This window comes from Haemaphysalis longicornis, unplaced genomic scaffold, assembly GCF_048455015.1.
Source record: "Haemaphysalis longicornis isolate Haplotype H1 unplaced genomic scaffold, Haemaphysalis longicornis Haplotype H1 scaffold_8, whole genome shotgun sequence".
NCBI classification, from domain to species: domain Eukaryota; kingdom Metazoa; phylum Arthropoda; class Arachnida; order Ixodida; family Ixodidae; genus Haemaphysalis; species Haemaphysalis longicornis.
The window spans coordinates 193,399,025-193,411,232 of NW_027526445.1; positions in this window are offsets into that span (position 1 = coordinate 193,399,025).

A 12,208-nucleotide genomic window follows, 5' to 3' on the forward strand; every position below is an offset into this window, starting at 1 on the left:
TATCACCTTAATTGTAATGATCCATCCGCCATTAAAGATTCGCTCACGTCCCGCGGTCCTCGCCTCGGTTCTTCAACAAAATGGTGCCGTGACCAGGATGAGAAGATCTACACAGTTGAAGAACGGAGTGTGCGGACCGCCATCAACGATGACGTGAGTGACACGGCTGCGAGGGAACTACGGCTCCTGACCATCGACCGCAAGCATCTGCGAAGAAAACCCAAGGAATTGAGGACGCACCAAATGTGTACCGGATACCACGCCCTCAACAACTTTTACCGATTCTTCGCGGACGCCTCGCGGACACTGAAAGTCAACGACAACGGCTTCGACCTTCCACCGACCGTGATCCTTCCTGACGACCACGTAGACATAAACGACGTCGAGAATGGACCTGGAAGCCCTTTGCCAAAGACGGAGCCTCGTCCGAAAGAAGGTAACCACACTGATTGACGACATCAAAACTGAGATGAGCGCCGAGTCACCATCAATCTGTAAGCTCATTTTCTTAAAGAAACGCCTACTCGAAACACATGATATTCTAAAGAAGTTTGACAGCAGTATTGAAGAATTTGTTGATTTGGATCATTTAACAGAGGAATATGAAATCGCATTAGAATTCGAAGATTACTTCCTGTTAACCAAATTTAGAATGAACAGATTGTTTCCCGAGTTGGAAAACCATTTCAACAATAACAATGCAACAATATCACTGAAAACACAGGATTGTATCTCCAACAACTATGACTCGGCAGTACAGAGCACTGACTCTCTCAACAGGAAGATTGATTTGTTGACAACCTTCCAAGAAGCTCATCAGGGGACACCAGTAACGCAACGGAGTGCTTCATTCAAACAAGGAATTAAGGCATCACCTGACGAGACATCTGCTTTTGATTCTGGTTCAGACAATTTCAGTCCTGAAAACGAACTTTTTCCAATTTGTCACCGGAGCAACGACAACGTAGTGGGTGCACCAGAAAAGGCTTCCGCTTCGTGTAGTCTTCATGAGGCGAAAAGAAGCACAATGCGCAACGGACAACCTCATGAAGACCTGCAAGCAGAAAGCGTTGACCGCAAACCCCCTATTATGAGCCGACACATCCACGCAGCCCCAGACTCATCCACCAAGCGTTCAAATTTATGTCGACATCGCAGTAGCACTAGTACAGAATTGATTCTCTTTGCCGAGGCCAAAGTTGAGGATTTGATAGCCCCGACCCCAAAACGAAGACGGCGAAAACAGCGAAGCCGGAAGGACCTACGACAAGCATGTACGCGTGTCCTAAATGAAGATCCACCGAAATGCATGATAACCTGCCGATTGATCCGAAAGTCAAGAAAGAAAGGACAAGCCTTACATAGAAAAATCGGTAAGCACATCAAAATACCCAGCCTACACCTGAATTCTTTTAAGACACGACAGGCAACCCCACGCTCATGTCACACGAAGTTTGGACGGACACTACAATGTCGTTATCCAGGACGGAAGACGGTCCAGACGAGCAACCTATTCTGGTCGGATTCATCAATGCGCTGGTTCCACAGACGCTCCAAGCATCGTTGGAAGCATAAGTATAGAATACTCTGATGCGGCTAATACGGGCATGACATCGATCGGGGATTCACAATGGACCACTCACATGAACTTGGACTAAAAGGCTTTGCTGTTGTCTATTCCAAAGGCAGAAGCAATGGATGACTGCTGACAAGTGAACTTCAGGCGTTATGTCAAACTTCTTCCTACATTTATTCCGCGGCCGGGAGGATGTTAAAAATAGTAGAGGAAGAAGAGGTAGATTGGCAGCTGCCTCCTACTATCACCGTCATTGTAATGATCCATCCGCCATTAAAGATTCGCTCACGTCCCGCGGTCGTTGCCTCGGTTCTTCAACACATAGAAACGTTGGACACTAATTCTTGTAACTTGTTCCTACTGTGGCTACACAGCCCGTCACCATGATGCACAACATGCACTGAAAGTCGCGTGCTTTGTTGTTCGTATTTCAATCTATCTTGATGGTACATAGGGCAGAAAAGGCACTGCCCTAACAGGCGGTGGTGGGAGCATGCCGCATTGCTCACAACTGGAACAGAAACCGATTTGGCGCTCCACTCCAAGACTCAATGCACGCCAGGTGGCTGCATGCCAGAATTTGATATGACGAGAGTGCTGAAGTTGTAGGGCACAAAACAGGAACCAGAAATCTTTGAGGCCTATGTGATAAAGATGGGAGACAGATGCACTGTAGATTACTGAATGATTAGTGTGAAGTGTGCAGCAGCTGTAATTGCTTTTTACATGTGGTGTTAAAGCACTGTCACATGAGGGTTTTGTTTACTTTGTAATCACTCTCAGAGGGAAATGAAGCTTCGTTGATGAAGCTCTTTCCTGTCTCTATCCTTTCCTTGAGTCATGCTTGACATTTGACCGAAATTTCCACGATGAAGTCCCAGCAAGCCTGCGTAGCCACCTTCATTCAGTTCACTGTTTTGATGCATATTCAAGCACAAAACCCTGGGACGTCTGCCATTATTGAGTCATAAGAAACCATTGATGTCTGCCACACTCACCACTACCACTTCCACAACTTTGCGAAAAACAGATGCAAGCATAGCCGTGACAGATTCCACCATGCTTCCCAGTAACCATGTCGCCTCTATCAAGAAGGATGCATCACACCTCTAATACACTACGACGCATACAAAAGCTAGCGATCATCTACCTCATCTGGACATCACGCCTTATTAAACTACAAGGGAATGAGGCGGCACGCACTGCTGCCCTCAAATTTACTAGCCACGGATTCGTGAAAAGCAGAAAAGACCCGCCAGATTCCCTCACCGACCTCTTAAGTCCAAAGCCGTTGTACAGATTCCTACAAACCCACACATACTCCAACACAACACAAAATATTACCTAACACGTGCCCCTATGAATGCCCACCCTGCAAAGGAAGGAAGGAGATAGTACAGGGAAGACAGAGAGGTTAACTATCCAATCAACTGCACCAATGCTTATCAATGATTTCAAATAAATGCGTCAAACTTGCATAATGAACACCTTATGGCATTTTTAACTCATTCATGAAATTATTTGTATAAACTTATTATACACTTATACTGAAGTGACCAGGCAGTATATTTGAAGGTGTGTGAACATTCGCAACTTAGAATACTTTGCGTATAGTTTTTGATATTCGCTTTGCAGCTCTGTTTCAAATATTTGAAATTTACAAATAGTAGAGCAATGAATGCTTGCTCTTTCGCAAGACTTGCAACACTACGAGAGCAAAATTTATAATCTAAAATAGGTTTCCTGTAAATATAATGGCACGAGGGAGAAATCAAGCGTCATTGCTGGCTTGTTGGTGAGGTCTCACCAGTAACTAGCATGTCCAGCCTGTCCAGCCTGTCCAGTAACTAGCATGTCCAGCATGTCCAGGTCGCAGTTTGTCGGAGGAAAGGACTGCGCTTAGGACTGGGAGTTACAGAAGGCAACTTGCAGTCATTAGACAAAAAGAGGAGCAAGGCTTCTCCTTTGAGAGTGATCGAGGCCGAAGCAATGGCTCCACCAGCACCCTCCCCCCGAGCACGTCGGGAAGTTTGCAGGGACCCAGTGCCGACAGCAACTGTCTCCCAGAAGAGCCCATGACCTCTCCCACTGCTCCTACCCGATGCATTTCTGCGACTTAAAGGAGTACTGACACGAAATTTCAAAGCTGAGATAACTATGTAACACGCTTCCTTTTTATCAGGAGATATCTCCCAGCAAGTTTCAACAGTAACCGTTCGGTGAAACATATTTAAAATCCATTTTAATCTTCGCCCGCACGAGAAAGCCCAGAGCGGGCCGACGTGACATCATCTGCTACGTGCCCCAAACTGCCGACGTCGGGGCTACCGTGACGAAGCCGACGCGCTGGCTGTGGTTGGCGCGCGCTGCTCGGGCGTGTGTACACGTCATGGTTTTGGGACTGACGTCATGCTGCCCGGGCCTGTGGGGACGGCGAAGACCTCGGCCGGTCTGGGCGCGCGCGTGCGCTCGCTCGCGCGCGCTTCCAGAGAGGCAGCGATACGGCAAGAATGGTGACGCCATGTGATACATGCTGTCATGGCGGCCGCTCGGCGTTTTTTTGTCGAAACCGAAACTGGCACGAATAAACGACGCCGTAAATGAATGTTTACGCTGCGCTCGACCGTCTAATATGTCATTCTATGATTAGTGGGCTGGTAGGCACGCATAGCAGGGAAAAAAACGTAACATGAAAATTTCGTGTCAGTACTCCTTTAACCTGATGTCCATCTCCTTTCTTGCCCTAGCCGACCAACGATCCCTGTCGGGGCTGTCGCTCCAGTCCGGGCGAAGCAGCCGGTCCGCCCTATCACCCCCTCTTCCCCGGGGAAGGCGCCGCTAGGGCGTGAGGGACGTTTGGAATGCACACAAGCCTCAAGAACCAGGCACAAGGCCCCCGTGCACACAGGCAAGATCGCCTTCCAGCCAAAGCTCTCAGCTGCTTTCTCCTGCACAAAGACCGGCTGCAGTTAATCTGACAACCACTGCAGTGCATGGGGAGCTGTCCGGCCGGATCTGCTCGCCGTTGCCCCTGCACGAACATACATGGGAGACCGTGCCAGTGTAGCTGACCCATGCCGGTCAAGACAAGGGCTAGACGTACTTGGGATGGCGGGACGGTCAGACGCCCCCTAGGATGTCGGGCATGGCTCGTCCATGCGAGCTTCGACCAGGGGAGGGGGGGTCGCGTCCCATTTGGCCTCCCTTGGCTGCTTTGGACGGCCCCCGGTGATGCGGCCCGCATCGGTGGCGCGTCCGATGCGAGTCTGCCCAGCCTCGCACCCGATGACGGACGGCAGTGGCAGCGGTGCGGCGGCACTTCCTCGTCCGCGTGTGTAGTCACGGCCAGCTCGAGGCACCTTTGACTAGGCGCAAGGCACTGAGGGCACAATTGACCATTCAACCTCCTTCACGTCTGACTCAGGCGCGTGGCCAGGATTTTTTTTCTGAGGGGGTAGGGGGCTAAGGTTGTTGTCAAACAAGCCCCCCCCCCCCTCCCCCTTTCTCGAAAGAAAAAAAAGCGCGGTAGTTTTCAGCGCCCTTAAAGGGTATGAAGGCAAAATATATTCTTCGTTCATTAAAAAGACTGCAGTTGTCCCGATAACAATGATACACATTTTATCGCAAACTTCAAAGGAATAATCGCGAAGTTGGCAGTTGACAAACTACGTTTCAGTGCTGGCCTAACTACATCACTCCTTACATCACTCCTGCCATACTATTACGTCACTGCAGCGCGAAATGGGAAAATTGCTTATATCTGTTTGCATTGCTTCGGTTGAAAAACGTCTTCCGTGACTGGAATGGAATGGTGTGACTCAGAGTGAGTTACCAAAGTCTAGTTGCTTCAAACTGAAAAAGGTTGAATTTTGTCTCCATATGGCCCGTTTAAGTTCTCTCTTATAATTTTGGCGTTGATCATGATGGTATTCAGCGCAACGTAAAGTTGTAAAATTGGAAAAAAAATCTGCAGACCACGTGGTGCAAGTCTGCGCCGTGATACAGGACGTATACTGCACGCGCGGGAACCTAGTGCAGGCATTGCATTAAATCTGTGAAGCGACGGCGCGTTAAACCCCACAATCAAATAATTGCATTAAATGGTCATGATTCCATGTGATTGCTTGCTTTATTTCGATTTGTGCAGTATGATGAGTGTGACATCCGCAATAAAGTGACGTAGGCCGTAAAAATTAAATTCTTATGTAGTTGCTCTTGTCATGTGGCCAATCAATTGCTCATATTATATATTTTGAAAGGGGTCTCGCTCCTTATTTTTATTGTTACAGTTCCTTTAGGTACATATGTATATATATTTGCTGCGTTGATGCCATTTCTTTATGAATCTGTCTCACTTCTACGCCTGGACCATCGACCATCACCTGCTGTGGAATTTCTCTACTTGCTCCCCCCTTATGTAATACCGCGCAAGGGGGCCCTTCAGGGTGTAATAAATGATGATGATGAAAATGCAAAAAAGAATTTTGCACATAAGCATTCTACCCCCGTATAGAAGTTTCCAGTTTAGGGCGAATGGAGCCCATTCTGTGCTGTCTACATCGAATCTATGCACCTACGTTATGTGTAGACGTGCAAGTCTTATCTTAAAAAATGTGGTTTAGCCCTCTTTCATAACAATCGGTAAAACACGACAGTAAGATGTGCCTTCACAGAATCAGTTGAATGTTTATTCTGCATCGATATGAACTCGCACATCGCTATTTATATTTCGTCGATAGGGCACTGTCACACTCATCAACATTAGACACTGGATTGCACACGCCGGAGCACTAGTTGCGTAAACCCGAATTATACCACAGGAGCTCGCAAACCATGCGAACGAAACCGAATGGGTTGCCAGCGAATCGTTTGGTGAACTCACGGTCCGGTGCAGCGAAAGAGCATGATTTGCGGGGCTCTCTTGTCGGTGTGCTTGGCGAGCGACAACCTGCTAGCGCATCGCTTTCGCAAATCTGCGACCACTGCGTCCCTGCTCCGTGGAGTGTATACGGCAGATCGTTGTGTTGCGGCGAGCTCAGCTGGCGCCAAATGTCGCCGCTCATTTGCATCGTGATGCACTACTTCGCTTCGCCTCTCTTAGTCTGCAGCACCATCAAAATAGGAGAGGTTACAGGAAAAATATATGGCGCGTTCATACAGTTGTCGATCCTTCAGCTCGTAGCTGAGTCGGTAAAGCGCCTGGCACCTCCCGTTGCGGTGACGGAGTACCGGCTCGAATCCCGGCGCAGCCGCATTTTCTGGCGATGTCATTTCCGTGACGGATATGACGTCGTGAGATCTTGGTGGACCCTGGCATAAAAGACTTTCGTGTTAAAAAACAACAGGCTCTGAATTACGCTTGCAAAAAAGCGGTTACATCACTAGCAATATTTTAAGCGAACACCAACCCTGAACACACAGACATCACGCACAAGAACAGCGAGAATTAGATGAACATGGCAGGATTAGCCCTCACGCAGAGCGGAATAATTCAGCCATCGGTATTTGTCAAGCCATGCCAATTGAAATTTGTGCTTCTTTCTATTTTGAGCCTCTAAGGCAGTCCATCTCGTAGCTTCTATCAGGATGCCGGGTGGACATGAGGAGGCAATGCTTTGTAACATCGTAAATCTGGTTGACATTTCGGTACTGCCCAAATGTAGAGTGGCCAATGTAAGGCTATGTTCATACTACCGACGCAAAAGCTATATAGTGATCTATGGACGTAAAGAAAAAACGGAGTGTCACGCAGTTCGGTTAGCTGAGAGGTGAAATGACGTCGTTCTTCGAAGTTATTACGCCAGCAGCGGCAACAGTCTGAAACCGGCTTAATAAGCTCCCCCTTTGTGTCCTGAAATAGTTGCATTATTCTCGGTCAAGTTTTCGCTGCTTAGTGCATAAATGTCCTATAGTCTTCCTGAATGCGTGCACTATCCAGTAACAATGTCTGGGGCGGCCATCCTCTTTAGGTGTAGGTACCATTCCTGGATAAGGTAGAGCAAGTCACTGCAAAGTTCACCATTCAACGCTATATCGAACTCTAAATTTATCAGAAAAAAATTTAACGCAGGAACGGTGGTGCCTGATCATAATACTCTTGCGGTTAGGCATGTTCTGTGCAAGTTGAAAAAATCTTGCTGCTCATGGAATGTTGTCGGGAGGTCCTACCATTTTGGTTTCAAACATGACTAAAAGAGAGAGAGAGTAAACATTTATTTCTTTAAATTGGGTGAAGGTAAAAAGGGTGTTAAAAGAAGACGGGCAAGGGCGGCCACCCTAGTCCGGTAGGCCACGTGCCACGGCCGCTGACCTAGCCCGTTCGACCAGTGCAGCCTGGTCCTTGAGCTGGCCGCTGCGCAGCACGCACTCCCACTGCTCGTAGGTTGGGTGGGTGGGGGGTGAAGGGATAGTAGGGCACTGCCACACCAAGTGGAGTGTTGTCAATGGGGAGTTGCAGTGTGTGCAGTTTAGGGAGTAGGTGGTTGGAGATATGTGGTGTAGATGTTGGTGGTTATAGAAAGTGTTGGTCTGTAGGCGCCGCCAGATCCGAGCGTCCGCGGTGGGAAGGGAGGGTTGAGGTGGTGGGTAGTAGCGGCGGGACTGACGGTAGTGGGAAAGTATATCGGCGTAGGTGGGGGGTAAAGGCTGGAGGGTAGGAGGGTCTGGGGGTGGTGGGTGGTTCATTTCCTCCGGCAATGCCCGCTAGGTTAAGGCGCGGACAGTGGCGTGAGGTACCTCATTCCCGGGAAGAGACGAATGCCCTGGGATCCATACGAGACGGATGTCCGGTAGTGTGGGTCGTTGGGTGAGGATGGAAAGGGAGAGGTTGCTGATGCGACCCATAGCGTAGCGACGGAAGGCGGATTGGGAATCAGTCAGGATGGTGATGTGCGTAGCAGGCGTGTGTGCAATGGTGAGTGCAATGGCCGCCTCCTCTGCAGTGTCAATAGATGTGGTGCGTATGGTGGCTGTAGTGGTGGTGTTGCCTGTTGAGTGTATGATTGCGATGGCGTGTGCAGGGTGTGTGCTGTATGGGGCGGCGTCTGTGTAGTAGGCGGTGGGGTCTGTGCTATAACGTTTAAGTAGTAGTCGTGTGCGCTGTGAGCGGCGCCCCGTGTTGTAGATGGGGTGCATGTGCTTTGGTATTGGGAGCACTTGGATGGCAGCGCGGGTTGTGGGGGGGAGGGAGGGTGCAGAAGGTTTCGGGTGTGGGGTTTGAGGGGTAGCCGAGGAGGGTTAGGAGGTGGCGGCCACTGGAGGTAGCTTGTAGCCGCTGGCGTTGACTTGTAAGGTGTGCTTCAATAAGCTCTGGAACGGTATTATAGATGCCCAGCCGAAGGAGGCGTTCCGTTGAAGTGAAGTTGGGAAGCCCAAGGGCTGCCTTATACGACCTTCGTACTAGTGTGCTGAGTTTGGCGATCTCTTGGGATTTTAGAGCGAGGTATGGGGCGCCATAGACAATGCGGCTCGTGATCATGGATTGCACGATCCGGCAGGTGTCTGCCTCTCGGAGTCCGTGTCGACGGGAGCATACTCGTTGGATAAGGTGAGTCAGTTGGGATACTGTTGTGCGGATTTTGGGGAGAAAGGCTGCCCCCGAGCCAGTGTGATGGTATTGTACGCCGAGGATGCGTAGAGTTCTGACCGTTGGTATGGGCTGGGCGTCGATGGTAACCGCCGGGTCGGGAGTGGCCTGTGTGCGGCGCCCGCCAGTTCTGTCACGTAGTATTAGAAGAGCGGTTTTTCTGGGTGAGCAGCAGAGCCCACAGTTCCGTAAGTAGTGCGTGATAGTGTCTGTGTCCTCTTGCAGCCGGTCTTGCTGGTAGCCAGGAGAGCCTTTGCGAATCCAGAGAGTAATGTCATCTGCATAAAATGCATGAGAAACATCTGGTATGGAGGATAGCACTGGTGGGAGACCTGCCAGGGCAATATTAAAGAGTAGAGGCGATATGACAGAGCCTTGTGGTGTGCCCAGCGCTGACGTGTGAAAGCAGTCACTCTTGTGTGGGCCGATGCTCAGAGTAGCAGTGCGGTTCGAAAGGAACGCTCGGGCATAGTTGTATGTTGCGGCGCCGCATCCGGTGTGTTGGAGCTGAGTTAGAATCGCTGAGTGAGTTACATTATCAAAGGCCCCCTTTATGTCTAGTGGTAGAATGGAGCTTGGGTGGGTCTTGCTCAGTTTGTCGATGACTTCTTTAATTTGGAGGTGTATGTCCTGGGCGGAGAGGTTGGCCCGGAACCCGAACATTGTGTGGGGGAGCTGGGAAGTGCTTTCGAGGTGGGCTGTGAGCCGATGGGTGACCAGGCATTCCAGTAGCTTGCCAATACATGATGTCAGGGCGATGGGCCGAAGATTGTCTAAGTTGATAGGCTTGTTGGGTTTTGGGAGAAGGCTGATATCTGTATGGCGCCATTGTGGTGGTAACGTGCCGCGGCTCCAATGGTCATTGTAGTATTTGAGGAGGGCCTCGAGATGTTCGTCGTCGAGATTTCGTAGAAGTTTGTAGGTGACTTGGTCATGTCCGGGTGCGGTATTGCGGGTGAGTTTAGCGAGGGCTTGAAGGAGTTCCGTGCTGGTAAAAGGTGCGTCGAGGTCCGGGTTTTGGGCCCCTTGGTAATCCGGGTGATGGGGTGGCTTGACAGGTGTTGGGAAGAGTCGTTGGCGGAGCGTGGAGAGAAGCTGAAAGGACATACCTTTTAGCGGACGCGTGCGTTGCCATTGTTCAGCCGAGTACACACTGCTGGTTTTAAAGCTGGACGATAAAACAGCACGGGTGGTTCTGGAATGTATAGGGCGCACAGAAATTTTGCATTTTTCGTTAGTGACGCAGGAAATAGAAATTATATCAGGAAAGCTCCTTGGTTCGCCAGAAAACGGAGCATTGGGCAGTTGTAAGAGCCAGCATGACCTTCGGGGATGATGCGATGCTCGAAACAAGTCAGCATTTTGTTACCCGTAGTGCACCAGGAAAACACGCGTAACGGCATGGCCCCGCATACATAAATGCTACAGACTACCGCGTTTCAGCATGAAACGGACAGTAATGGCGCAGTTAAAGAACGGGATCCCAATTTGTGGTCCGAGTCCTCCGGGGCGTTCGTAGCGAGCCAGCATTTAACGATATAAAAATGTAGCGGCTGTTTCAAACAAGCAAGAATTCCATAGTTCGTTCGCCAAGAAGTTTGCGCAGCGAAATGTCCGCGCACCGAAATGTCCACGCACCGAATTGTCCGTACACCGGTATGTCCGTGCACCGAAACGTCCTGCACCGAAATGTTCTAGACCCAATGGCTGCAGGTTGTCGAGCTTCCGGAGTGCGGTTTATAGGGGCTGCCTCTGCGTTGCATGCCGGGCACAGTGGCACAAGAGGTGTTTAGTGTTTCACCCGTGGCACGCACGTCATAAGCAGCGCTGTCAGCCGTGCCGATAGTGTAGGAGTAAGCATTGGGGTAAGCGACTCCCGCAGGCGGCAAAGTAGGGCGGCGTCGGAGCTTGACATGCGACTAGGTAAGTCGAGCTGCAGATCGCGGTCGAGCGAGTACGCGCAAGAGTTTGAAAAAAGTTCGGCGTATTCCAAAGAGGAAGCGTTTATAACTCTGCGGACGATGGAGCGCAGTAACCTTGCAGCATCGGGGCGAGATAACGGGATTCAGGCCAATTGGGCACTTCCATGGGCAAAATGACCGGCGTCATCCGCACGTTCATTCCCCGAAATGTCGCAGTGGCTTGGGAGCCATTGAAAAAAAAAATTCCCCGCATTTCCCCGAGGGGAAGAATGTGAAAGTGCGAATGCACGAGTTGAATTTGCGCGGTTCGGTAATGTTCGCGAAAGAGAGATCACACACACACACACAACTACAAAGAAAGAAAGATGCATTTATTCACAGACACCTATTTGTGTTGTCGTTGTACTTGATTGCTAGAGCGGATGGCAGCTTTGAAATTTCGTGTCAGTACTCCTTTAAGCGGGTGCATTAGCCCTTCTCACGCCCGATTCCTGGCCAATCCCCCACGTGGGTATGTGCCATGTCAGCAGCCAGGCAGCGCGCGCCCATCTCCCCCCGTTGCCAAGTAAGACGAGGAGATTCCTGGCCAATCCCCCACGTGGGTATGTGCCATGTAAGCGGCCAGGCAGCGCGCGCCCATCTCCCCCCGTTGCCAAGGAAGACGAGGAGATTCCTGGCCAATCCCCCACGTGGGTATGTGCCATGTCAGCGGCCAGGCAGCGCGCGCCCATCTCCCCCCGTTGCCAAGGAAGACGAGGAGCGCGCGCACCCGCAGCTGTTGCTATGCTGACGGCGGCGGACGCTTCAGGCTCGCTTAAGAAGTGCATTCGCACTTAATAATATTATGCCCATGCCTGACTATAGGATGTCATAATCCTGACGCACCTCAGCCACAAGGTCATCGGGTGGGCCGCGGTGAAGAGCACACTGCAGGCACTAAATAGCTGGCCTATCGAGTCGCAGAGGACAGTCCATTTTTTCGGTGATTCTTGATGTACAGAAGAGCCTTGCGAATAAGTGTAAATTCAGATGCGGTTGATGTCGTTAAGCTGGACAGTTTGAAATGTATGTTCGGGAGTGCTTACCGGGTGCATCGGCATAGGAGTTCTCTGCGTACACAGGACC